This window comes from Nerophis ophidion, linkage group LG21 (genome assembly GCF_033978795.1).
Source record: "Nerophis ophidion isolate RoL-2023_Sa linkage group LG21, RoL_Noph_v1.0, whole genome shotgun sequence".
Taxonomy (NCBI): domain Eukaryota; kingdom Metazoa; phylum Chordata; class Actinopteri; order Syngnathiformes; family Syngnathidae; genus Nerophis; species Nerophis ophidion.
Window position 1 is genome coordinate 1,049,480 of NC_084631.1, and position 27,361 is coordinate 1,076,840.

Genomic DNA, 27,361 nt, shown 5'->3' on the forward strand with positions numbered 1-27,361 from the left:
AGCCTTTAAATAGACTCCCTTTTTAGACCAGTTGATCTGCCGCTTCTTTTCTTTTTCTCCTCTGTCCCCCTCTCCCTTGTGGAAGGGGTCCGGTCCGGTGGCCATGGATGAAATACTGGCTGTCCAGAGTCGGGACCCAGGATGGACCGCTCGCCTGTGTATCGTTTGGGGACATCTCTGCGCTGCTGATCCGCCTCCGCTTGTGATGGTTTCCTGCTGGGTCTACTATGGACGGGACTCTCGCTACTATATTGGAACCACTTTGGACTGGACTCTCACGGTTATGTTGGATCCACTATGGATTGGACTTTCACAATATCATGTTAGACCCGCTCGACATCAATTGCTTTCGGTCCCCTGGAGGGGGGGGGGGGGGGGGGCTTCTCATAGTCATCATTGTCACTGTCACCAAAGTCCCACTGGGGTGAGTTTTTCCTTGCCCTTATGTAGGCTCTACCGAGGATGTCGTTGTGGTTTGTGCAGCCCTTTGAGACACTTGTGATTTAGGGCTGTATAAATAAACTTTGATTATTTGATTGATATACTGTGTAATTACTGGTGAAATTAAACAATCCATATCACTACTAATGACAGACTACTCATCACTTAATCAGAAAACGATGTAAACAACACTGATTAATAGTCAATGGGAGCATGATTGAAAGGATGACATTAAAACACCATTAGATGTAGAATGGTGTGTATTTTAGCAAGGTCTGAAGAGTGATTGGATGGCGCATTATTCAACTTCATAACGTTCCATGCATGAAATACTAATGTCTTTACCTGTTTAATCCTGGCTCCTGGCTTTACGGCACCTTGAGGCTAACAGCTGCTGGCATCTCATTTATCACTTATTTACACACCACGGGATCCACGCGTGGGCTTTCGTCATGCAGCATTCCAGTAGAAGAAAAAAACCCAAATGAGACTTCACGGGTCTCGTACTTCAGTCGGCCGCGGTGGCGTCTTTTTGGTTTTTGAAATCCTCCTGGTCACCCCAAGGTGCAGAGAATTGGGTCACTATCGCCGTCGCCCGTACAGCTGACTCTGTAATCACAGTCAAGTCACCAGTAAGAGTCGAACACATTTCCTGTGCTTTGCCTTTCACAATAAATGACTACAGCTCGAGGCGTCTTAAACATTTTTTACAGGCAATAACAACCCACTGACAAGCATAAGCAATTGAAATAACCCGAGTGGATACAAGTAACGAAATACAGATTTTTTTTTGGATGTTATAGTAAAAATGTGCCGCTTCATTGGTTAATGAAGGACATTGACCTTAATCTTACTGCTTCCGGTCTGCGTCACCTGTTTACTTACCGCGCTGTCAAAGGCAAACACTGCGACAGACTGACTTACCTTGTATTTCTTGCGTGGCTCGTCATTTTAGCCTATAATTCCTTAAAGCGGACGAATGATGAAAAGGGAAAAGTATTGATAACTACGGGCGACTTCCCCGCTCCGACATTACGAAAGGGCCCAAAATGGCGCACACACCCTCCAACTATCCTCGCTCCCATTGGTTGGCGCGTTTGCATTGGCGACGGAGAGCTTTTATTTTGATAGTCCGCGTCCGCTCGCAGGCACCCTCCAACTATCCTCGCTCCCATTGGCCGGCTGACTTTGTTGGTGCCTTTTAATTGGCGACTGAGAGCTTTTATTTTGATGGTCCGCGTCCGGTCAGAGCTCAGGACAGAAACGCGCAAAAGGTCTTTCAGCCAAGTAAGTTACATTTGTAATCGTTTATCCTTAATAATTTATCAGAGTAACCCAAATAGTCAACTACAGCATGTACAATTGCGTTATACTTGTTGGTCCTTAGCAGCGTGTTGCTAACTAACAGTTAATTACTCAATCTTTAGTCATTTCTATTTCTTGGTGCGTGTCTTGATGACAGCTTGAGGCCACGATGGCTGACTGTGCTACACTTGACGTGAGCTGCCAGCTCCGTGGACGAGAGGAACAGCGAGGAGAAGACTGTGTGGGAGGCCCAGAAAACGATGCGGGAGGTGGTTTGACGGAGGCTAAAAGAGAGGTGTTGGAAAGATGTCTCCATGCCCTTACACACGCCAAAAATGACAGCCACACGTTGGCTGCACTTCTATTGGTGAGGATATCTCTCTCTCTCATCCATTTTTTCCCTTATGATTACACTCTTTATTACAAAAAATAATAAATTATACGCAGCTGTAAGTTGTAATTGTCCCAAATAATGAACAAACCATACATTGTATTAGGCACAGCCTTACTTTTTGTAGGATTCATTTCATACAACAATCTAGTCCAGGGGTCTCAAACACGCGGCCCGCGAGACGTTATTCTATGGCCCCCATCTTAATATGAAAGTTTAACGTTAGTGCGGCCCGCAAATTTTATATGAATGGCGCTTGACAGCGTTGTGTGTGGAGCTGAAGGAATCTACCAATCACGGTGTGTTATGTGGCACTCAAAGGCCGAACATTGACTTCACTTGCGTGATGCATGCTGAGAAACATTTTGCCGCTTTTCCACTAGACCCGCACGCACTCTTCTTCCCTCGCTCGCCCGCCTGCTCACTCTCTCTCTCGCTCCCTCCTCTGGCTGCTGTAAACAGTCCAGACCAGGGAGACGAGAGACCCCGGTAACTTCCGAAGCACTCCGCCGAAGGACCGAACGACAATACAAAACTGTGGTGCACTGGACCCCAGCGCTGATACTCCGACAGAGAGTCGCTGGGCTAATTGTGCTACCGTAACGGTAAACTCCACAGCAAGCCTTCCCCTCCTGTCGTTTGCTCCAGACAGAGACCATTTTTGTTATTTGGCTCCAAACTACCCTTGCGTTAGTGGAAAAGCGGCAAATGAGTGAAAGCAACAGAAACGTTGCCACGGAGATGAGGGTTTAGCTAAGTTCCTGGCTGCGGTCACACCCCGACACCTGTCTGTTAGTAATAACATTCCCCGATAACCTGGACCAATTCAAACCGTTTTTGTTTTTTTTTATTGTTTAATTTGCATTGCCTCACACGATGAACACTACATATATTTCTTTATGACGCCGGATAACACTTTTTTGCGCTCGCTATCCCGGTACTTTCCCGGCTATTACCCGCCGACCGCCGTGTTGCTGTAGGGAGGAAAAGCGGAACGACGCACATTGTGGAAACACCATTATTATTTGTGCGTCGGCTAAATACAAATATATTTCACAACCCCAAACAAAGCCTGCTGTGAAGAGAAGGGTTAGTGATTAGCGATTAGCAAAGAATTCTAGAAAAAGTGGGAGATGCAATATTTCTTTGTTGAGCACAGGGGCACCCCGACGTGCAACGTTTTTTTAAGAAATCTTTTCTTGCGGCACAGCCACACCCAGAGTCTGCTTCCAGTGGACCCCAGGTAATTGAGTTTGAGACCCCTGATCTAGTCCATTCCAGGTATCAAGTAAGGAATCCCACGCATTGGTCTTGTAGTTAATACACTGCATGATTCCAACTGAGTTTGTAACCTGTCTTACTTCTAAAACGTGCTCGCTGTAGTTATTTGTTAATCAATAGTAACATCACAAAGCTGGGGCCAAATTAAGTTGCAAGTAGGGTTGGGCATCGTTTGAATTTGAACGATTCCAATTCTTTGTTTCGATTCCGATTCCTGACGATTCTGGATTCAGATTCTTTCTTTAAAAAAAAAAAAAAGTTTAGGATATTTTAAATGAGCTAGCTAACCTACAGTTTTTCTGAATGAAATAGTCAGACATTCTCCATCAATTTTAATTCTATTAACTTTTTATGAACTTTACTATAAATTCCTCACAGGGCTGTTTTCAACTAGAATATAAATATCAAATCTATGAACTTGAATATAAATATTATGAATTATGAATACATTTTCACAGGGGTACACTTTCATCAACAGAGCTTTATTTTTGAAAACCTCATGAAAACACATATACACACAAGTGTATGATGCTGCAGGAAACCTCATGAAAAGACATTTACACACATAAGTGTATGATGCTGCAGGAAACCTCATGAAAACACATTTACACACATAAGTGTAAGATGCTGCAGGAAACCTCATGAAAACACATTTACACACACAAGTGTATGATGCTGCAGGAAACCTCATGAAAACACATTTACACACACAAGTGTATGATGCTGCAGGAAACCTCATGAAAACACATTTACACACACAAGTGTATGATGCTGCAGGAAACCTCATGAAAACACATTTACACATAAGTGTATGATGCTGCAGGAAACCTCATGAAAACACATTTACACACACAAGTGTATGATGCTGCAGGAAACCTCATGAAAACACATTTACACATAAGTGTATGATGCTGCAGGAAACCTCATGAAAACACATTTACACACACAAGTGTATGATGCTGCAGGAAACCTCATGAAAACACATTTACACATAAGTGTATGATGCTGCAGGAAACCTCATGAAAACACATTTACACACACAAGTGTATGATCCTGCAGGAAACCTCATGAAAAACACATTTACACACACAAGTGTATGATGCTGCAGGAAACCTCATGAAAACACATTTACACACACAAGTGTATGATGCTGCAGGAAACCTCATGAAAAGACATTTACACACACAAGTGTATGATGCTGCAGGAAACCTCATGAAAACACATTTACACACACAAGTGTATGATGCTGCAGGAAACCTCATGAAAAGACATTTACACACACAAGTGTATGATGCTGCAGGAAACCTCATGAAAACACATTTACACACACAAGTGTATGATGCTGCAGGAAACCTCATGAAAACACATTTACACACACAAGTGTATGATGCTGCAGGAAACCTCATGAAAACACATTTACACACACAAGTGTATGATGCTGCAGGAAACCTCATGAAAACACATTTACACATAAGTGTATGATGCTGCAGGAAACCTCATGAAAACACATTTACACACACAAGTGTATGATGCTGCAGGAAACCTCATGAAAACACATTTACACATAAGTGTATGATGCTGCAGGAAACCTCATGAAAACACATTTACACACACAAGTGTATGATGCTGCAGGAAACCTCATGAAAACACATTTACACATAAGTGTATGATGCTGCAGGAAACCTCATGAAAACACATTTACACACACAAGTGTATGATGCTGCAGGAAACCTCATGAAAAACACATTTACACACACAAGTGTATGATGCTGCAGGAAACCTCATGAAAACACATTTACACACACAAGTGTATGATGCTGCAGGAAACCTCATGAAAAGACATTTACACACACAAGTGTATGATGCTGCAGGAAACCTCATGAAAACACATTTACACACACAAGTGTATGATGCTGCAGGAAACCTCATGAAAAGACATTTACACACACAAGTGTATGATGCTGCAGGAAACCTCATGAAAACACATTTCCACACACAAGTGTAAGATGCTGCAGGAAACCTCATGAAAACACATTTACACACGTTACCGTGCTCCCACTGATGAGCTAACCTGGTGCAGAAAAGCAAATAAATAAGAAACAGCCTGCAAAAGCCAGTCCTGATTAGCAGCAGGTAGAGTATGACATCAGAGACAGTTGTTGTTTAGGAAAAGGAGCATATCCGCCTTCTCAGGCAGGATGCGTGAGTGTTCTGGACAGATAGTGTCTCCTGTCGATGACGGGACACGCATTTATTTGTACTCCATGAACTCGGGGGTGCTTCATCATGTTCGAGGTGCACCCTCCTAAGGACGAAACAGTCCTGTCGCACGTGTTACATTTCGCCGATTTAAAATTATTTTTTTTAGTAAAATTAAGCCACACTTTGGACTGTCGACACCCGCTATCCATGCTTGACTGACTCGCTCGGCTATGCTAACACTTCCGGCGGTGGACGCTTCTTCGTTGGTGTTCAGCGGCTTTTTCTTCCGGGTCGGCGAACTTATTCTTTTTTTCCGGTCGGCGTACTGGGTATCGAAACTAGGAATCGAAATTTAAACTTTTGAACGATTCCGGGAGAATCGGAAAGTTAGTCCCGGTTCCAATCTATACTCTATACTCGATAACCAACCCTAGTTGCAAGTGACAGCACTTTCACAAAATGTGACAAACACTTGAATTTAAGCAAGTGCTAGCAAAGTACCATATTTTCCGGAACATAGGGCACACTGGATTATAGGGCGCACTGTCGGTGAGCGGGTCTAGCCAGGTCTATTTTCGTACAGAAGGCGCACCGGCAAATGGGGCGCATTAAAGGGGTCTATGAACCTTTTTTTTTCTTCCAAATGTAAAACACTTTCTTGGGCTTCACGGTGGAAGAGGGGTTAGTGCGTCTGCCTCACAATACGAAGGTCCTGCTGTTGTAGTGCGTGTTGTAGTATAAAGACGACAAGAGTCCTGCTGTGTGTCAGTACCGTGTATTCAGGCTGCATGTAGGAAGTACAACGGAGAGGAACACACGTGACACAGTGACAAGTTATAGGTGCGGGCACCGTGGCTGCCACAGGGTGGCGCCGCATGTCCATACAATCATCCTGTAACATCTCCCTTCCTTTAGCAAAGTATCCCCACTGGAACAATGCTGCCTGTAAATCCACTGTAGACCATCAACACACTATTCAACCTCAGATAGCGACACCCGGTTTAACATCCAATATCAGATATCAAGTATATAGCAAAACAGAACGTAACATTACATAGTAGCAGGATAAGAGCACACCTGTCATCAAATCACACTCCATCAGAACATCACTTTTTCTTTTTTTTTTTTTTTTTTTTTTTTTTTTTTTTTGTGCAAAATCCACAGTCCATGTGTGTTTGAAAGTGCAAACAGTCCATGTATGTGTATTCGAGTGTGTGAGTGTGTGTGTGTATATGTGTGTCACAGTCCATGTGTGACCTAGAGGTTAAGTCTGTCAGGAGGCCTAATCAGCCTCCCACTCCGGGAGAAAGTCTGGCCCTGAAGCACACGGCGCGGTGTGTCTCTGGCCTGCGGAGTAGACGGTGATGACCTTGGGGCCGGTGAAGACCTTGGAGACTCCCCAGCACCGCCAACACTGTCTCGGTTGCCACTGCCACTCGCAGGCTGCTCTGGGGTTATATCTGGTCGAGCCAGCGGTTGCTCAGGCATTGCCTCGGCCGGTCTAAGGTCAATTCTGTTGCGTCGATATGTGGTCCCCTCTATGTCGACCAGATAGGACCGGAGTCCCAACTGCTGCAGGCACACCCCTCTCCTCCATCTGCCCGTCCTGTCCCCCGGGAGTGGCTTCATTCTGACAGGCTGGCCGACGTTCAGCTCCGGAAGATCCCTCGCCGATTTGTCATACACTAACTTCGCTGCCTGATGCTTCCCCCTCAGCTTGTCGGAAACCCCTGTGATGACCTGAGGTGCAAGGAGCTGGTCGGCCACCGGAAGAAGTGTTCTCAGCCTTCGTGACATGAGACGCTGTGCTGGGCTACAATGTATGCCCTCAGTGGGCGTGTTTCGCCAATGCAGAATGGCCTTCCAGGGGTCCTCTTTGGCACGGTCCGCCTTTTTGCACAAGCCTTTCACAATCTTTACTGCAGACTCTGCTTTGCCATTAGCTTTTGGGTGCCGCGGTGAGGACATGACATGTTCGAAGCTCCACTCCCTTGCAAATGCCCGGAATTCACTGCAGGCAAACTGGCTTCCCCCATCTGTGATGGCTCTGTCCGGGACGCCATAACGTGCAAACTGTGCCTTGATTCGTCGGATTGTGGTGTCGGCCGACAAGTCAGGGAGCAGGTCTATCTCCCAGAAGTCGGAGTAGTGGTCCACTACAAGCAAAAAGTTCTGTGCTGCATAGCTGTACAAATCCATGCTTACCAGCTGCCATGGACGTGTGGGGAGCGGGTGTGACATCATAGTCTCTTTTTGTTGTTCGTGCGCATACTCGTTACATACAGAACACTGCTGTACATAGTCTTTGACTTCCCCTTGCATGCCGGGCCAGTACAATGTATCGCGAGCATGTCTGTAACATGCTTCACCACCCACATGGTTGTAGTGGATCCTCCTCAGCATTTCCGGACGTATGGCTTTCGGAATGATGACACGCTGGCTCCTGAAAAGCACGCCATCCTGTGCGCTTATTTCATCTCTGATGGCCCAGTAGTCCCTGATGAGTACGGGGGCTTCCTCTTTGTGTTCTGGCCATCCCCGCAGTACGACTGCCTTGAGCGTTTGGAGACACACATCCTCCTCTGTGTGTGCTCGGATCTGTGCCAGGCGTTGGCTGCTGACATTGAGGTAGTCTGCCTGCTGAATGGCCGCTGCGTCACACTGCTCCTGTTGCATGCTGCAGACCATTTCTCGTCGGTACAGTGTGTCTGTCTTCCGTGGCGGGGTGGTGGCTCTACTAAGCGTGTCACTTATGTACATTTCAGGGCCTGGCTTGTACACCACCGTAAGGCAGTAATTCTGAAGTGTCAGGAGCATGCTCTGTAGGCGCTTGGGCGCGCTGAGGAGGGGCTTACTGAAGATGGACACTAAAGGCCGGTGGTCGGTCTCTGCTGTCACATCACCCCGTCCATATAGGTAGTAGTGGAAGCGTTGACAGGCGAACACGATGCTCAGGCACTCCTTTTCTATCTGTGCATAGTTTTGTTCCGTCTGGGTCAGGGCGCGGGAAGCAAAAGTGACAGGCTGCCCTTCCTGTAGCAGACAGCAGCCCAGGCCTGTCTGACTGGAGTCGCTCTGTATGGTGACTGGCTTGATGGCGTCATAATAGCGCAAGACCGGTACTGCTGTGACCAGTGTCTTCATTTCCTTCATGGCAGCATCATGTTTTGGCAGCCAGTGCCACGCCACGTCTTTGTCTAGCAGCCTCCTCAATGGTTCACATACCTCTGACAGGCGGGGCATGAATCTGGAAAGATAGTTCACAAAGCCAACACACCGCTGGACCCCTTTAGCATCTGTGGGGTTTGGCATGTCCAGAACCGCCCTGATCTTCTCAGGGTCAGCCTTGAGGCCCTCGGCAGACAGTATGTGGCCGTGGAAGCGGACCTCCTTCACTCGGAACTGCAACTTTTTCAGGCTCAGCCTGAGCTTAACTTCTCTGCATCTGTCCATTAGGGAAATGAGGTTTGTGTCATGGTCGCGGTTGGCCTCCTCGTCCGTATCCCCGCAGCCAACTATGAGGATGTCATCGGCTATGGGCTCAATCCCAGTTAATCCAGCTAGGAGCTCATGTTGCTTTCTCTGGTACAGTTCCGGAGCAACTGACACACCAAAGGGGAGCTTCAGCCACCGTTTTCTGCCCCATGGTGTCCAGAACGTTGTCATCAGGCTGCTCTCCTCATCCAGTCGGCACTGCAGGAATGCATCACGCGCATCCACCAGCGTGAATATACGCGCCTTTGGCAGCTTGTACAACACATCATCTAAAGTGGGCATGAGGTAGTGGGACCGTTTCAGGGCTCGGTTGAGTGGCTTTGGGTCAATGCATAGTCTCAATTTTTCCGTTTTTTTCACTATGACCAGATTGCTAATCCAGTCTGTGTGCCGTGTGACTGTGGTTAAATGTCCATCCTTTTCATATTGATCGAGCTGTGCTTTAACAGCTGCCTTGAGGGCCACTGGAACATTCCTGGGGGCACACTGCACCGGCACCACACTGCTGTCCAGCTCAAAGTGAACATCACCAGGCAGGGACTCGACTGGGCTGGTGAACACGTCGTGGTATGTGTTGATGAGACGCTCTTTGGTCAGGTCTCCCATCCTGCAGTGTTCCACTTTATTTAGCTCCTCAGGAATGGTGAATCGTATCAGGCCTAGCCTCTCACATGTCTCCCCCGAAAGCAAGGGCCTTTGGCCTGTATGCACAACCTCAAAGTCCAGCTTGTGTGTTCTGCCCCTAATGACACACTGTGTGCTGTATAACCCCAGCGAGTTCATCCACTCACTGTTGTACAGCTTCAATCTGGTGTGACTCTTCTGAAGAGGCGTTCTGGGCGCCAGTCTCATCTTGTCCTTCATGCTAATCACATTGCAGGTTGCTCCCGAGTCGAGCTGGCACCTCTGGACCCCCTGTTGCAGTGGCAGTTTGACAAACCACTTTTTCCCTTGCGTGTTCACCGCTCCCACGCTCTCTGCTGTGTACACATCCCTTTCATCACTGTCCTCCTGTTCCCCTGTTGACGGGTCATCCACAGCATTCAACTGGCGTGCGTGCTGACCCCTCTTCATGCATACTTTGGCGAAATGGTTGGCAGTGCCACAAAAGCGGCAGGATTTACCAAATGCAGGGCACTGGTCTCGCCCACGTGCGTGTCTTGTACCACAGTACTTGCATTCCACTGTGTCTCTCATTCTCTGGAGCTGTGCACTGGTGTTGGTGGGCTCAGATGACCTACCGGCAGACCTGCGTCCATATCTTTGTCCCCCCTGCGCGGCATTGATGCTCTCTCCAGGCCCAGAGTTGCCCAGTGACATTGTCTTTAATTTATTGTCCATGACCTCAGCTGTACGGCAGATCATGATTGCTTGATCCAATTTGAGATCATTTTCTCTTAGCAAACGACGTCTGGCGCCCTCATCAGCAATGCCAAGGACAAGCTTGTCCTTTATGAGTTCATCTTTTATAGCTCCATATTCACAAGAGGCAGCCTTTTCTCGCAGCCTTGTAACAAAAGCATCTATGGATTCTCCTTCCTCTTGCTTTAAGTTTCCAAAAACGTACCTCTCGAATGTGACGTTCTTCGCGGGGGTAAAGTATCCCTCCAGTGCCTCCAGAATAGCATCGGCATCTTTCTGTTGGTCGACAGTGAGTCCCAGGTTGTATTTGTAAACATGGAGGCAGTCGTTTCCCATTAGCCGTCTCAGCACCGCTGCTTGGACGGGCTTCTCCTTCTCGTTGAGCCCCGTTGCCAGCAGATAATCCTCAAACTCTGCTCGGAAGTTTTTCCAGTTGCCGTGAGTGTCTCCAGCCATCTTCATGGGCTCCGGAGGCGGGATGTTGGATGCCATTATACCAACGCGGTGCTAAAGCTAACAGGCTAACTGAAACTGCTAAAACTCACCAAGACAGATAAATGCACACTGTCTCAACAACAGACAGAATGTGGGGCATAATCGGGTCCTGCTTGGACTTCTGACACCATGTTGTAGTGCGTGTTGTAGTATAAAGACGACAAGAGTCCTGCTGTGTGTCAGTACCGTGTATTCAGGCTGCATGTAGGAAGTACAACGGAGAGGAACACACGTGACACAGTGACAAGTTATAGGTGCGGGCACCGTGGCTGCCACAGGGTGGCGCCGCATGTCCATACAATCATCCTGTAACACCTGCAGTCCTGGGTTCAAATCCAGGCTCGGGATATTTCTGTGTGGAGTTTGCATGTTCTCCCCGTGAATGCGTGGGTTCCCTCCGGGTACTCCGGCTTCCTCCCACCTCCAAAGACATGCACCTGGGGATAGGTTGATTGGCAACACTAAATTGGCCCTAGTGTGTGAATGTGAGTGTGAATGTTGTCTGTCTATCTGTGTTGGCCCTGCGATAAGGTGGCGACTTGTCCAGGGTGTACCCTGCCTTTTGCCCGATTGTAGCTGAGATAGGCGCCAGCGCCCCCCGCGACCCCGAAAGGGAATAAGCGGTAGAAAATGGATGGATGGCAAACACTTTCTTGTGGTCTACATAACATGTAATGATGATTATTTGGTCAAAATATTAGATTATGTTTTATAGATCATCTTCAAGACGCTTTCTGACAGTCGCTTCAGGGTGCACCGTTTTGTGGGCGGTCTTATTTATGTGGCTCACCTAAGACCGTGTCTTCTCACCATCATCTTTGTTATAGGGGTGTAGCGTGGAAGAAGTGTCAAAAGATGGAACTATCTGTTTTAATGACATTCAGACTTTACTTAAATCAATAACAGAGCAGCATCTACTCAGCTGTGGCTCACTAGTGCAACAACAAGTCCGGAAATGTGTCCTATAAAAAACCGTCGGACTGGAACTCTAATAACTAAAGTTCCTTGGGTGAATAATGTAAACTCACTACACCGGTATATTTTAGCGCTTTCATGGTGAGTTAACTGACCAATATGAGTAAGAACTTTGCACTACTTTATATTAAAAATGGCAACAGCGTAGGATGAATGTCCCATAACAAGAACATAAAAAGAAGAAGCTTAGACAACTGTGTCTCACGGACTACAAAGGCGAATGCGCGCAAATTTTCAGGATTTATGCAGATCCCACATACAGATTACAAGGTAAGAAAAGTTGCTTTTGCATAATATTGCGAAACAAAACACCAGATAATGTCTTACCTTATACCAGCGTTTTTCAAAGTGTGGGGCGGGCCCCACCTGTGGGGAATTGAGACATGACAGGTGGGGCGCGAGGAACGGGAGGGAATTTCACATAAAAACATTTTTTTATTATTATATTCTTGCGGCGGCAATGACCAAGAAGAACGCGGAGTTGGAATATAATTACAACACTTTATGTACATATTTATTTACATATTAATATAATATATAACTACAAGCTCCATTCACAGACAGTCCCACTGCTTTTATGAGCGGTCGAGCGAGTCAAAAGCCGAATTTTTTTTTTATTTTTTATTTGTGGCGGCCGTAATTCTTTCATGGCGAGCCGCCACAAATAAATGAATGTATGGGAAACCCTGACTTGAATGTTACTTGATGTTCAATAAATTTGAAAATGTTAAGCGTGGCATTAGCGTTCTGTTGTGGCGATGGGGGCAGGTGGGGCTTGAAAACTCCCCCTTGTCCAAAGTGGGGGATGACAAAAAAAGTTTGAGAACCACTGCCTTATACACACACACCATAATAATACTCGTATTTTGAAGCACAGAATAATCCATCTAGCGGTGCGGCTTCATTGCTTACCAAAGTCGTACTAAAACATTTTGATATATTTTTGAGTGCCGTGTGTAATGTTCTATGTTTTCAAAGGAACATATACCATTTTGGTGTTGTTTACTTGAGTCATATTGCAGTCTACACATATCTCTTATGTGTGACTGCCATCATATTACAATCAACACATATCACTTATGTGTGACTGCCATCTCCTGGTCACACTTATCATTTCACTATGTACCAAATAAAATAGCTTCAAGGTCGGTAAGCACAACCAAAATTATTCCGTACATTAGGCGCACCGGGTTATAAGGCACACTCTCTAGGTTTGAGAAAATAAAAGGATTTTAAGCGTGCCTTATTGTCGGAAAAATACGGTACAATAGTTGGCATCTGCATGGCCCTTTCTTCCCCAACAAGTCCTCAATAAAGGCCCAAGTGATGTTAAATGTTAATTTATACATTTAATGTGGCATTTATATGTATGATAAATTTTTCACTGCATATAAAACCTATATTTATCTTCTCTTAAAACTAGGTACGGGTACCAAATTTGATACATTTGTCAAATCAAACGGTGCCGTATTTCGATACGATACTTCCGGTTGCAAACACTTGGCAAGAAAACAATCACTCAAGCAGCACTTTGCGTGGACTCCGCTACAATGCCTCTTGGTAAAGTTGCAATTTTCAATGCCAACAGAGCAAGTATGTCTAGTATGGTAGAAAACACTCAAACGTAAAATAAGACTCGCTTTTCCAAAATGCATTAGCTTAATACTAATTTAGATTTAAATTAGACATGCTACCAATAAGCATTAGCTCTTTTACGTTCATTTCAACACCTCCAAATTTGGTAATAAAACCTACTACTAAGATGCATGTTTGTTGAAGTTGTGTGCCAATATCGATTCCCAGGGGCTGGGAACTGGTACTGTATTCGTTCAAATGTGAAAGGTACCCATCCCTAATTAAGTGGGTTTTTTTGCATTTGTTTATTTGAAGGACAATGTGGAGTTAGATTAAGAAGATGGCTGCACCAGATTTAGCACCATGCTAATTTCCATATGTAGTCCTTTTATTGTGCATCTACAAGTAAAATTACACGTTTGAAAATACACAACAATATTTAATGGTCATATTTTTGGGTGTCTGGAGAATATTCATTGCTTTACTTAAGAAGATGAATGTATAGTCGTTATTGCTACTTTTTGAAATGCACTACAAATGAAAAACAAGGGACCACTGTATCATGCTATACAAAAAAAAATGTTACTATCTGTTGTACTGGCAGGATTTTAATATGAAGCTATTATTTAGAGTAAGTATTTTCACCTGACCCATAAATGTATGATATCAGACCTGCCAACATGTATGTTTGTCAGACTATTGTACACATCACTGCTCTGCCAGTTGTATTGTTTCAGTTTCGAGTGCAGTCTCTAAATCCTGGATTACACTATGCCAGCTAGCTCTAGGTCAAGGTTGAATTATTTATGTAGCTCCATTTTAGAAACCGCCACTACTGCCCCATAGTGCTGTGGGGGGAAAAAATACAATACATACAAACAAGGCTATTTATACACAGCTAAATGAACCAAACAGTAAAATAGTTTTTTAAATTAAATATGGAATATAAAAAAATAGTACAAGGCATAAATAAAAACAAGGTCTTAGTCACAGCATTAAAATGCTGTGATTTACCTTCCTTTTTACCATATTACCTGCCGACTTGTTTCGGGGGCATTTGCCTTCTAACGCTTTCCCCGATTTTGGATGAAGAAGGCTAACCAGCTCAATAGTCAACGAGAGCGCTCAACCCCAACAAAGAGCAGGAAAGATCAAGACGTCATAGCAGTATAATTAACAGCAATCTGTGCGTAGGTGGAGTGTAAGGTTTGGAAAAAAATTAATACATGTTAAACACTCAGCCAGCAGCTCCGACAATTAATCCTTATTCAAAGTATTATGTGTTTGTATTAAGGATGGACAAATGTTCTTGTTTATATTGTACAACCGTAGTGTACATGATGTATTAGGTCTCTGTAAAGTTTCTTCAAGATCGGCGGGTTTGAACACTATCTTTGTTTACCTCAATGTAAGGATTCTTATGTGTTCTCTACCCCCAGATCACACGTTTGTGCCCAGCCTGTCAACTGGACAAACCCACCTTGCGGCGCATATTTGAGGCGGTGGGTCTTAACCTTCCCGCTCGGCTGCTGGTGACCGCAGTGAAGGGCAGCGGGGAACCCAGCTTGCCCGTCCATGAGCTCCTGTCTTTGGGTACGGCTCTGTTGTCTGCCCTGAGCACCGATCCGGAGATGGCCTCTCAGCCTCAGCTGCTCGCTACAGTCCCGTTACTGCTGGAAATCCTCGCACGTGGTCCAACGAGCCGTGAGCAGAGGGAGAAGGGTCCTGAGAATCATCCTGGCGATGAAGCAAAAAAGGGTAATGATGATGATGATGATGCAGCAAACGAGGCACCTAAAGTAACCTCACCTCCAGCAAAGCTTGATGAAGCCATGGCTTCCGACTGCTACCAGGTGCTGACAGCTGTACACGCCTTACCCAGAGGTCCCGACCAGCTGTTGAGCCGGGGCGCCGTTCCCGCTCTCTGCCAGGCCGTGGAACAGAACCAGACCTTCAGCCAGAAGATGGGCATTCCCTTGCTGGGTTGCCTCCTCTCCGGTAAAACCAAAGAGAAAGCGTGGAGCAAACACTCCTCTGAACTGTTGAGTCTGCTAGTGACAATGTCCGAAGACTTCTGCACAGCCACGGGACAGACCAGGCTGGGCATGTGCTCCCAGTTGGTCCAGTTCCTCCCCCCGGTAGGAGTAACAGTCGAAAGGGAGACGCTGAGGGAATTTGTGAGCCGAGTGTGGGGGGAACTGCAACCCATGATGCAGGCTAAGATGACACCCAGACAGATCGGGCCAGTTTTAGTCCTCAGCGCATGTCTGCTTGATTTGTACGGATGGGAGCTGGCTGGACCACCAAAGTTCTGCTGCCTCCTGGTGAATCGGGCGTGCGTGGAGGTCAGGATGGGTTTGGAGGAACCCCCTGGCAGCGATCTGAGCCAAGAGCAGCAGGACACACTGACAGGTAGTTTGAATGGTATCTTACTTGACTTTCAATCCTCGCTGAGACGTTCGCTCGTTGCTACAATTGTGAAGAAGCCCCTGGTCTTGGTTTAAAAGATCAATTCTATATTTTTGACTTAAAGTTGTAAACTGAAAATCTAATTTAATTCAAATTGAAAGAAATATAGGTTGTATTCAGTCAAGTGACCTTTGAACGGAAGTAAGTGAAGTGGTGGGTCACCAAATCAACATGGCTACAGTGCAGCAAACTATCGGAGTACAGAAGGGGCCTAGATCTTCCCCAGTAAAATCAGATCCGAGCAAAAAATCAGATTCATATACGTTATCAAAAAAAGATTTGGCGAGTGATCTGAAGGATTATCTGTTGGTCGCATTTCCAGACGTGGAATTGGTGTGCCAGACATCATTCTACATACAGAAAACAAATGAAAACTTGGAAAAGCACGGAGGTCTACAACTTTTGTGTTTGGCTGGGTCAAGGAAATCGGTATCAAGATTCTCCTGGATTAATATTTGTTTTTGCTCGGGTTAGGTTTCATTTCATGATTTAACTTCACGTCCACAGCCATGTCTGTTGTTGTTGTTGTTGCATGCGCTGTATACGAGTGCGTGTTTTTTTCCGTCTTTATCAAAATATAACTACAGATGTCAACATTGTGTATGAGCTAAAAGCTTCATTTTATTGCTGCCTTTGGTAAAAGCTTATTTCTTTTAGGTTTTGCTCACATTTGCTTTCTTTTATTTAGACTTGAGTGAGTGCTTTACCTAACAGTTGGAGCAAAAATGTGTTTTAAGTACTCCATTACAAGACAAAATAAAACAATCAAAATAATAATTAAATGGGAAATACTAAACTTTCAAAGTATATCAAACAAACTTATAATAAAGTGATCACTGCAAAACTTGTGCGCTCTTCTGGAGCGCGCCTGACTGTAGAAATAAATAAAAACAGCTATTGTGCACGTTCTTCAACACATTCTGTCATTCTGCAGGTTGTTACCGGATCATGGAGGCCGCCATAGAGCAGGCTTGCAGCCCGGCGGTCACGGCCGCGACTGCACCGGCTCAGGGCAGCGTCGCCAGCCTCAGTCTCCAGCAGAGCAGGCAGGTCCTTGGCGTGTTGGAGGAGGCCTTCTCTGCTTTAATGTACCACCTGCAGCAGGTAAGAGGAAAAGTCTATTTATTTTTGTATCTATTTATTTATTTACAGACATAATTTTATGTTACATTACTGTTTCCTTTGCTAATATCAGAGTCCGTTCTGCAAAAAAGTTATCCCTAAAAGCGTAGTTTATCATATAATACACAATATACTGTACAATAGAATTAATTTCACAATCTACCAACCCAATACCCATTTAAGACGTCATACGAATCCATCAAAAGGTTGACATTTGTAAAGGAATCTTTAAATCCACCAAATCAGTCTCGATATCCTATTATTCAAATTTGATCAAAAAGTTACATCTTGAAAATTTGCGATAATCTTATCAGACATACCGAGGTCAAGACTAAAATGATGCGACTAATGTCAAATCCTCAGCCATAAATATACAAAGCATAACGTAGCAATACATTTTGCTTAAAATGCTTTATAAACTAATGCAAGACTGCATTCAGCCTTTACTAAGATGATGATGCCCAGGTTTGATTAGGATGGAATTAATCAAACAATGTTATTGTCAATGTGTAGTTTGCTAGTTAGAAAGTGCGGTTTGTAATATTTCATCGCTAAATAAGGCATCCAAAAATATGCCATCTCATCATATGTAAATGTGTGGGAAAATGATGGTAAAAATTGCAGAGTTGAAATGCAAAGTTAGCTAACTACTTAAAGAATAGATGCAATGGATCAGCAACAAATGGCTTATTAGCGTTTGTTGTCCAATACAAACAATTTTAGTTTTGGTTCAGATTAATTGTACATTTTAAGATGCATGTTTCTTATTGGACAGTGACGATAATTAATATCCTATTGTGTATATTTACCTTAGTCTTATATCATTCTGAGTTTATGTAATTTGTGGCATTTTGCAAAGTTTTTTAACAAATGCAAAAAAATGTGTTTCTTTGGAGTTAACTTGGCACACATTTACACTTGAGATGGCATGAAATTTACTACCTGAGGTCCTAGAGCTAATAATAAGTCCTATGCGCAAAATTTGGGATCCTATTGCCTAATGAAACAAAAAAGTAATTTGACAATATGGGTTCGAGTCAACCAGAAACCTAATATATGATGAGACGTGTGGGTTTTAATGCAATCAAACATAATGATTTGCAAACAAAAAAAGATTTGTAAACAAATCATAGATTAGAATTTTTTTCAAACAAAATTATTTAAAAAAATGTAACCACTCTTTTGTTTGCAAATCCACATTATGTTCTTTGAAACAGTTTTTTATTGGTCAGAGTAGAATAAGGGTGTGATTTATTGGTTAATTCCGTCCTCACAAGATTAGGGCCCTGTGTAATCTTAGCAAGATTTCTGATTATTTACGATTAATTTGATGATGAAGTCCGATTCCGCGAAGCTGGTCAACCTTTTAGCAGGATGTATCACCACAGTAATTGGTATGAAACAAGATTATAACTAATGACAGTACCACCCGCTGACCAATAAGAGAGCAGAGTCCAAAAAAGTCCCACCTACTGACCAAGTTGTCTCTAAAAATCACATCACTGTTCATTGGCATTTGAGGAGATTGGATTAGTACTGGAATAACTAAACGCAAGGATTACTAAAGATCAGACAAAACCTTTCAATTTCCTCTGTGATTTTCATGAGTAAAATTTGTTTTTTTGGTCTTATCTCAGCCAGCTTTCAGAGGTTGTATGTTTACACTGAAGTGCTCTTACAATGATTACGTTTTTTATTTTCACATATCCAAGTACATTCTGTTTTGATTCTGTAGAAGTAATAGTGAAGTGGTAAAATGATGCATTAAAGTAGTCTCTGTCTAAAATGCTCAGTAGTTAATACACTGCCATCTGGTGCCTTGGAATTGCACCTTTTATGCAAAAGCTACTATGTCACATTTTCTGACAGCCATCACTCCAACTTCCTATGGCGTATATTTATATTCTTCATATTTAATGTAATAGATAATTATTTCGGACTGCGTTCGTTGCCCCGTGCTTGAGACAAAACTCAAATCCTGTCTTCAGGAGTCCAGTTATCCATATTTGTAGTATAAATTGTCCCACATCTTCAATGATTGACTTAGTAAAGCAAAGAACAGATCCCGGATAACTTTAACTTTATTTGTAGTACGAGCCATAGGAGGTAGAATACCCCCCTAAACTTGTGAGGGTGGAAGTAACAGTTGTCTCTCACTTTCATTTGAGACTGACCAATAGAAAGGCGTCTAACATATTGTTGAGCGAAGGCCCCACCCACAAGAGTGAAGTTACTTAGTAACCAAAATAAGGATTTCACAGAAAAAAATGTAGCAAAACGAGTATTTTAATAAAAATTAAAAAAACAATTAGTTTGCATTTTATCAAATATATATTCTATATTTAAAGTGTTTTCTTATTTGAATTCCATTATTTTGGTTTTACAATATATTTTATTTTAATTATTTTTTGTTTCCAGATTTTTTTTTTTTACGGCCATTATTTTGGTTTTACAATGCTTTTGGTTCGTAAATCTTTTCTCTTTTTAAATTATTATTTTTTAATCCATTATATACATACATATATATATTAGGGGTGGGCAAATTAATGCATTAATTACGAGTTAACTCATCAATCTATTAACGCCGACAATTATTTTATCGCACATTTGCGTATGTTGTTTACATGCTTTTATTTTAACGCCTTTCCTCAACAAGATGGCTTCGCCTGGATAAGCTTCGTCTTCAAGGGGCTCTTGGTAAAGATGGAACATTTGGCAAAAATACCGGACAATTCTGCAAATGTCCTGGCTGGCTTACAGCGTGGTCACTCCGGGATCACTTACGACCGCCAGACAATTCTGGATGTGGATAGATCGGGCCGTTTTGGACTGAATGAGGCGTGCTTGCTAGACCGGCTAGCTAGCATGGGAATACTTTGCCGGCTACATCCAGCGGCCTGTGAAGCAGCGGAGTATATGTGTTGTCTGTCTATTTATGAATAATGCAGACCAGGAGTGTTGGCTGACTTCTTAACGTTTACTTTCAGAGCGTGCATATCACAACATACAAGATGCCGTCATGGCGACACAACCTATACATGCTCCTCACTCCTGTTGCATGCTGGGTAGGGTAGTTCTTTTTCCCCCTGGCTCATAACATCACAATATAGTACCATGTATATGATGCGTTCAGTTTATCAAAGCACCAAGCAAACAATCGGAAAATTCCCATCATATCAATTCCTAGATATGGTCATAATTATTTTAAGTGCACTATGCAGAATAAACACAACATTATTAATATTGCTACTACGGATAATTTGATCAAAAATTCCCTAAAACAGCCCACTACCTATAATATAGGTTTTTTAAACATAAGACCCTGATAAAAAAAAATGTTCCTGCTGTTACCTCAGAAATTGCCTGTTCAGATGTTATGATTGTGGCTCAGAGATTTGTATGTAGATTATATTTATTTTCCATAACAAACAGGATAACTTAAATACCCTGGCAGTGGCAATAAGCTTAAATGTTTGTATTTACATTTTTGGAGTTGATTTTCATAAAATATGCTATTTAACTGCTACTGTTTAACAAGGACTGATTTAAATTGTGTTTGCACAACAAATGTTTTGTCGCTTTAGTTCATGTGGGAGAATATTCCAATAAAGGTGCACTACACACTACTTTTGAATTCATTATTGGGCTTTGCGTATACAATGCAGTTAATCGCGATTAATCGGACAAATAGTGCGATTAACTTTGATTAAAAATTTTAATCGTTGCCCAACCCTAATATGTATATGTACATATATTTTTTTTCTTTTATTTATTTATTTATTTAACAAATATTTTTTGCAAATCTTTCTTGTTTATTGTTTTTGTTAACAAATCCATTTTTGTTTGATTTCATAACAAGACACCCCTTTCTCTATAAATATAAACCCAATTTGACATTACTTTACAAAATGTTTTGTTTTTTCACAGAATCTTGCCAGCTTTTATTGTTAATTTCTGGCATTGTCAAACAGAAGAAGCATCATTACTTTCTTGTCCAAATAATTTTTGGGTGCAGCTCTGTATGTAATAAATCTACTTCTACTGGAGCTCAGTTAGAATGAGGAAGCTTATTAATCTCTTCTCCCTCTTTTCCTGTTTTTCAAGGTGGACCCGAGCTGCTACGGCGAGCCTTTCATTTTCGCCACATTCCGCTGCCTGTGCTCATGGCTGGCTGAGGAGACTTCCTGTCTGAAGGAGGAAGTGACCAAGCTGCTGCCGGTCCTCATCGGCTACTCGCGGAGCCACCTGCTGGTGGAGAGCTCCGAGCGGGGCCTCGCCGACTGGATGGATGAAATGACGGTCGCTGGTGCGAGTGGGGCGTGGACGGGCAAAGAGGCGCTAAGGTATGAAAAGACTGAGCTTGTTTAGTTTTGACATTTCTAACAGAAGAAACCTCTCCAGGTACCTCCTGCCAGCTCTGTGTCACCTGTCTGCGGAGGAAGGTCCCCGAAAGGTGCTGCTCACCCTCGACACGCCAGCCCTGTTAGCCAACTACCTGTCGCACGGCTTCACTTCCTTAAAGGGGAAAAACGCAGTGAGGGACCCCAGCATGGAGACGGCCTGCTCGACCCTCCTTAATTTTTCCGTCACTGAGCCTGAAAGAGTCAGGTAGCCGTTTTTCACCAAAGTAACATAATGCTGCTTGCCTGGCAGTTTTATAGTGTCTCTTGTTTCGTTTTCCAGGAAAGACCAACATTTCAGAACTCTGGAAAAGCACTTAAGTGAAGCACTTCCTGTTTTGGTGCATAAACCAAGCCTCCTTGTCCTCGCAGCCAATTACTGCACTTTGGGTTTGATGATTGGCAGGCTGAAATCAACTGAGACAGGTAAAATAATAGAATAGAATGTACTTTATTGATCCCTGGGGGAAATTCAATTTTAGTCAGAAGTCTAATCTTCAAGGGAACTGCACTTTTTTGGTGAATTTTGCCTATTGTTCACAATCATTATGAAAGACATGATGACAGATGTATATATTTTTTGATACATTGTAATTCGTAAATAAAAGTCAATGGGAGGTCTTCTATTCCGTCCATAAAATCCGATAATAACAATACTCTATCTACATTTCGTGAATTGAGTACTAATGAAGTATTAGTGATATTGGGGCTGGGCGATATCGATATACTCAATAATATCGCTGGTTTGTCTCCGTGCGGTAAAGAAAATGAGTATATCGTGATAGATATTCGAGTAAATGTTCTCACACAGTTGCTTTTAGCTGCGGGCATTACACCACAGGCTCTTCCCACTCCTTGTGTCTCCTTCTCACAAAGACTTAAACAAGCGCACCTTCTTACATACGTCACGCGCCCTCCCTGAGCAGAGAGGTAGCTAAATGGCAACGGTGGGTTGCAAGTGGTAATACAAGAGAGAGAGAGAGAGAAGGTGTTAATCTGGTAACAAATGGAGGAAGAATTAATTCGCAAGAAAAACAGCACGTGGTGCATAAATCTGGCGGTAGTTTGGCTTCAAGCAGAAATATGTTCAACAATTATGCAGCAAAAGCATTGCTACAAAAAGTAGCAGCACTGCTAATTTGTGGCATCATTTCAAAAGTCACCCGGTAGAAAATGAAGAGTGCTTGAAACTGTATTTCAATATCTCCGTTCGGTGCCACACCCACAAAAGGCCCAAGCAACCATTTCCAGATCAACACCGTACGAAAAAAAGTCAACAACAGAAGGAGATAACGTCCGCAGAAATCTACCACAGAACAAAGGACATACACTATTTGATTTCCTATAATGCAGTTAATTTTTATTTGACAGTTTTTGAAATATCTTGTGTGACATCATGCACAAAACTGTACTTTATATGTTTTAAACTATTGTAGTGGCGTTCTGTACAAAAAGTGCACTTTAATTCAGTGTTGTTTTGATATGTCATCTTAGTGACATCATGCACAAAAGTGTACTAATAGCTTGTTTTAAAATGTCTCTGACAATCTTGCACTTTGTTTTGAAATGACATGAATGTTTGTGCCACTGCTTATTAACTGTGTAATTAATACAGTTTTGCTAAATTGACTTAGTTGGGATTTCCCTCTCTGCATGAAAGTTTAAAAGTAGCATATATTAATGCAGTATGAAGAATAATGTTTTGATATAGACACAGAATCATCATACTGCTGTGATTATATGCATCAAGTGTTCATTCAAGGCTAAGGCAAAATATCGTGATATATCGTGACATGGCCAAAAAATATCGAGATATTAATATAAGGCCATATCGCCCAGCCCTAAGTGATATTGTTGTTATAAGCACTAACGCAGACAAAGTATAGCGGCGGCTTTAAAATAGATCATAAATCATGCCTCTCACCTGGATAGTAGAAGAACGAGGACGTATTCCGACAAGTTGGTACACTTAGACTTGGAAATGGTGAGAAGGACACAAAAAGACACTTGGTTCTACCCCCCTTTTTCTTTGCGAGTATGATGAGTCATTCGTCATCTAAATGGGAATATACGAAGAGCCAAGCAGTCGGCATCCCAGTGAGAGCAGACGTTGTGCTTAAAATGATCCAAATATTAAATGTTATTATAAATGTACCCGTTAGTACATCACATATATACTTACATCATGTATAGGAAACCTTCATGGGGGTGGTTGGATGTTTTTTAAGGTCTCCATTGTAAGCAGGCATTCATTTAATAGTTGGAATGCATTACAAAAAACATCCTTCATGTCTTTTCATAAGAAATGTGAATGGTAAGCCAAAAAAGGTGCAGTTCCCCTTTAACTAAGACTTTTATTTACATACATACACACTGTGTGTGATTGCCATCCTCTTGGGTAGGTTCAGGCAGTAGCTCCGGATTTTCTGTTGTACATTTTTCCCCACACACACCCTGAATGAAAATACTATTAAGAACCTAATATGTATTATTTTTATATATTTCCTGGTCAGCCGTGTGTGTGTGTGTGTGTGTGTGTGTGTGTGTGTGTGTGTGTGTGTGTGAGTAACTTTGCACAAGCTTCATATTGACTATACACACTTACTGTAGAGACCCAACAACGTCTTGCTCATAACTTTCCTAAGTCAGCATTAAACGCTTACATTTATTACTTTCAGTGATTGAAATCCTGAACAATTTTAGATCTATCTGCTGATACAAAGTTTATTTTTATGTTTTATGGCTTATATGTCAACACATACGTGTCAATGAATGTTATAATAGTCCAGTTGCGATCGATTGAATGCTCTTTGATCACTCTGATGTGGCTCAGCTGCATACTTGCCGATGTCCCCGATTTTTCCCGGGAGGTTTCCTGATTTCAGTGCCTCTCCCGGGGCTAATATTCTTTGATTTTCACAGGGACATCAATATAGACGGCGTTACGTGATTACAACGCCTTTAACGTCCTCTGGAACATGTCGTCGCGTCCGCATTTATACCATGCTATCTGCGTGCCGGCTGCTTATGTGTAGTGAGCGGCTGCTGTTATACCACGTCAGTGACTGCAAGGCATACCTAGTCAAAAGCCATACAGGTTACACTGAGGGTTGTGATATAAACAACTTTACCACTCTCACTAATATGCGCCACACTGTGAATTCACACCAAACCAGAATGACAAACACATTTCGGGAGAACATCCGCGCTGTAACACAACATAAACACAACAGAACAAATACCCAGAATCCCATGCATCCTCAACTCTTCCGGGCTACATTATACACTCCTGCTACCATCAAACCCCGCCCACCTCAACCGACGCACATAATGTAGCCCGGAAGAGTTAGGGATGCATGGGATTCTAGGTATTTGTTATGTTGCGTTTATGTTGTGTGACGGTGTGGATTTTCTCCCGAAATGTGTTTTTCATTCTTTTGGTGTGGGTTGACAGTGTGGCGCATATTAGTAAGAGTGTTAAAGTTGTCTATTCGGCCACCCTCAGTGTGACCTGTATGGCTGTTGACCAAGTATGCCTTGCAGTCACATACATGTGTGCAGAAGCTACATACAATATGTAAATGGACTGACAATCTGTTTGTTACGGTTGTAGAGGGTGTTAAGCGCCATGTCATCACAGAATGCCCTTAATATTGTCGTTTGGGTGAAAATCATCAGACATTCGAGAGAACAGTCGCCCTGAATTTTGGGAGTCTCCCGGATAAATTGGGATGGTTGACAATTGTGATGTTGTCAAGCGGCATTCAATTAAAACTTGCGGGCCGCACTAATATTACATTTTCATATAAGGTGCGGGCCGCGTGTCTGAGACCCCTGGTTTATACATAGCACAAAGCAAAAAAAAACTTTGTACACTGTGTTCTTTCATTTTGAATTTCAAGAGTTTTGTGGCTCCCATTGTTTTCTTTATTTTCTTAAACGGGTCAAAATGGCTCTTTGAGTGGTAAAGGTTTGCCGACCCCTGCCCGAGGTCAACACATATGGTTGCACGCATTTCTGCACAAATGCACACAATATATTCATATTTGCACACAAAGAAAACGGCAATAATAATATGGGTGATTAGGTGAAATGAAACTTGAGTTTGAGCCTTAATATGAATCGTGTTGGTGCGTCATGCAGAGTAGTGTAGTTGTGTCAATGAGCAACTTCACTGACACAAATGGACACACAAGATGTGTTTTCCACCTTCACACAAGCCTTTTAAATATATCCAAACTGCCCAACATTATTGTCACTGCATTTCAGCAGCTTAACTAATAATTAATCAAAGCTCTGAGAGAATTATGCATCTTGGTCCTGTGTCGCCATCTCGTGGTTAAGGCGTGCAATTAACCCAAAACAATATTTTGTTTATATAACGACAAGAATTAAATCATTCGTTTCTTGTGGAAAAAATATTGTAAAGCCAAGTTTAAAAATAACAGTTTTAATGGATGTCAATAGGGCTGAAAGAGGTATTTAAGTATTTGTGTATACTTTTTTGTATTAAAATAAACATTGATATACACTAAATGGTCCCTAGTGTGTGAATGTTGTCTGTCGATGTGTGTTGGCCCTGCGATGAGGTGGCGACTTGTCCTTTGTGTACACCGCCTTCCGCCTGATTGTAGCTGAGATAGGCACCAGCGACCCCAAAGGGAATAAGTGGTAGAAAATGGATAAATTGCAATTTTAAAGAAAAACTGTCTACATTTCAGGCTGCTAATTTTTCAAATTGAACAATCTGTCACATACTGTAAGGAAGACTTCAAATGTCTGTTTCAGGTCACAATGTTTACAAAGGTAAACATGTGACCTCTGAATGTTAGCCAAATATGGCATTTAATGTGAAGTGAAGTGAATTATAATTATATAGCGCTTTTCTCTAGTGACTCAAAGCACTTTACATAGTGAAACCCAATATCTAAGTTACATTTAAAGCAGTGTGGGTGCACTGGGAGCAGGTGGGTAAAGTGTCTTGCCCAAGGACACAACGGCAGTGACTAGGATGGCGGATGCGGGAATCGAACCTGCAACCCTCAGGTTGCTGGCACAGCCACTCTACCAACCGAGCTATGCGCCCCACACAGAGCCTGTGACTGATCCACATGTTTTCTTATTCATCAGATTTGTTCTTGCATTTTTTTTAAATGTATTGAATGTGTGCTGGTTCTTTTAGATTGGATTAGTTGCCCACTGCTGACAATTATTAGAATTGACATGTTCTTGTGCTGTGCATCTTCTCTGAGAATGAAAACAACTTGCAGTACGAGCAGTAATCAATGTTAAATATTCTACCTTTTCTCTCCTTGTTCAGCTGAAGCCGGTCAAAGCCGCTTCTTCTCCACTGCCCTCCGCTTCCTCCACAGCGCTAGGACTCCAAGCCCAGCCCAGGACCAGGCCAAGGTGAGCCCCGCCTGGGAGAACAGCTGGACGAGGTCGCGGAGCTCTGAGGTTGGGCATTCAGGCCCTGGGGGCTGCGTGCGCGCTCAGCCTTGGTCAAGGCGCTGGTCCGAGAGGAAGGTTGGCTGAGAAACACGCTGGCATGCTGGAGTCGTGTAGCGCGCTGCCGGACCTGCACACGCAGGCGCGCTGTGGAGGAGGCTCTGTGTGCTGTGGCGGACCAGTGCCCGCTCTGCAAACAGGACATTGGAGATGCCCTGAGGAGGTGTGAGAAAGGAGCTCTGAGCTGCATGAGGAAACTGAAGAAGGCTGTCGTAGTAAAATAAGCTCCTTGACAGAAAATGTTCAACCCTCAATCCGTTACGTGTTGTACCAAATATTAATTACGCACGTCTAATAATATAACTTTTAATAAAGAATTATTTTCTTATGGAACATTAAA

General features: G+C 43.1%; 1 protein-coding gene, 1 long non-coding RNA gene and 1 pseudogene across 3 annotated transcripts in view; 1 reads left to right on the top strand and 2 right to left on the bottom strand.

Moving 5' to 3' along the window:
* The window catches only part of LOC133539556 (dyslexia-associated protein KIAA0319-like protein), a 56,234-nt gene extending 54,698 nt beyond the window's left edge, over nt 1–1,536 (bottom strand). For both annotated transcript variants that reach the window (XM_061881554.1, XM_061881553.1), the window contains exons 1-2: nt 1,366–1,536; nt 787–1,050 (exon numbers count right to left, since the gene is read on the bottom strand). The gene's annotated coding sequence lies outside the window, so the exon portion shown is untranslated. The remainder of the gene's footprint in view (nt 1–786; nt 1,051–1,365) is intronic.
* A 36-nt stretch (nt 1,537–1,572) lies between these two features.
* LOC133539557 (neurochondrin-like) lies at nt 1,573–27,361 on the top strand (annotated as a pseudogene).
* Nucleotides 14,961–26,893, bottom strand: LOC133539558 (uncharacterized). The gene is made up of 4 exons (XR_009803429.1): nt 26,815–26,893; nt 16,934–17,086; nt 15,332–16,863; nt 14,961–15,259 (listed from the first exon to the last, which is right to left on the bottom strand). It is a non-coding gene; the product is annotated as an uncharacterized LOC133539558 (long non-coding RNA).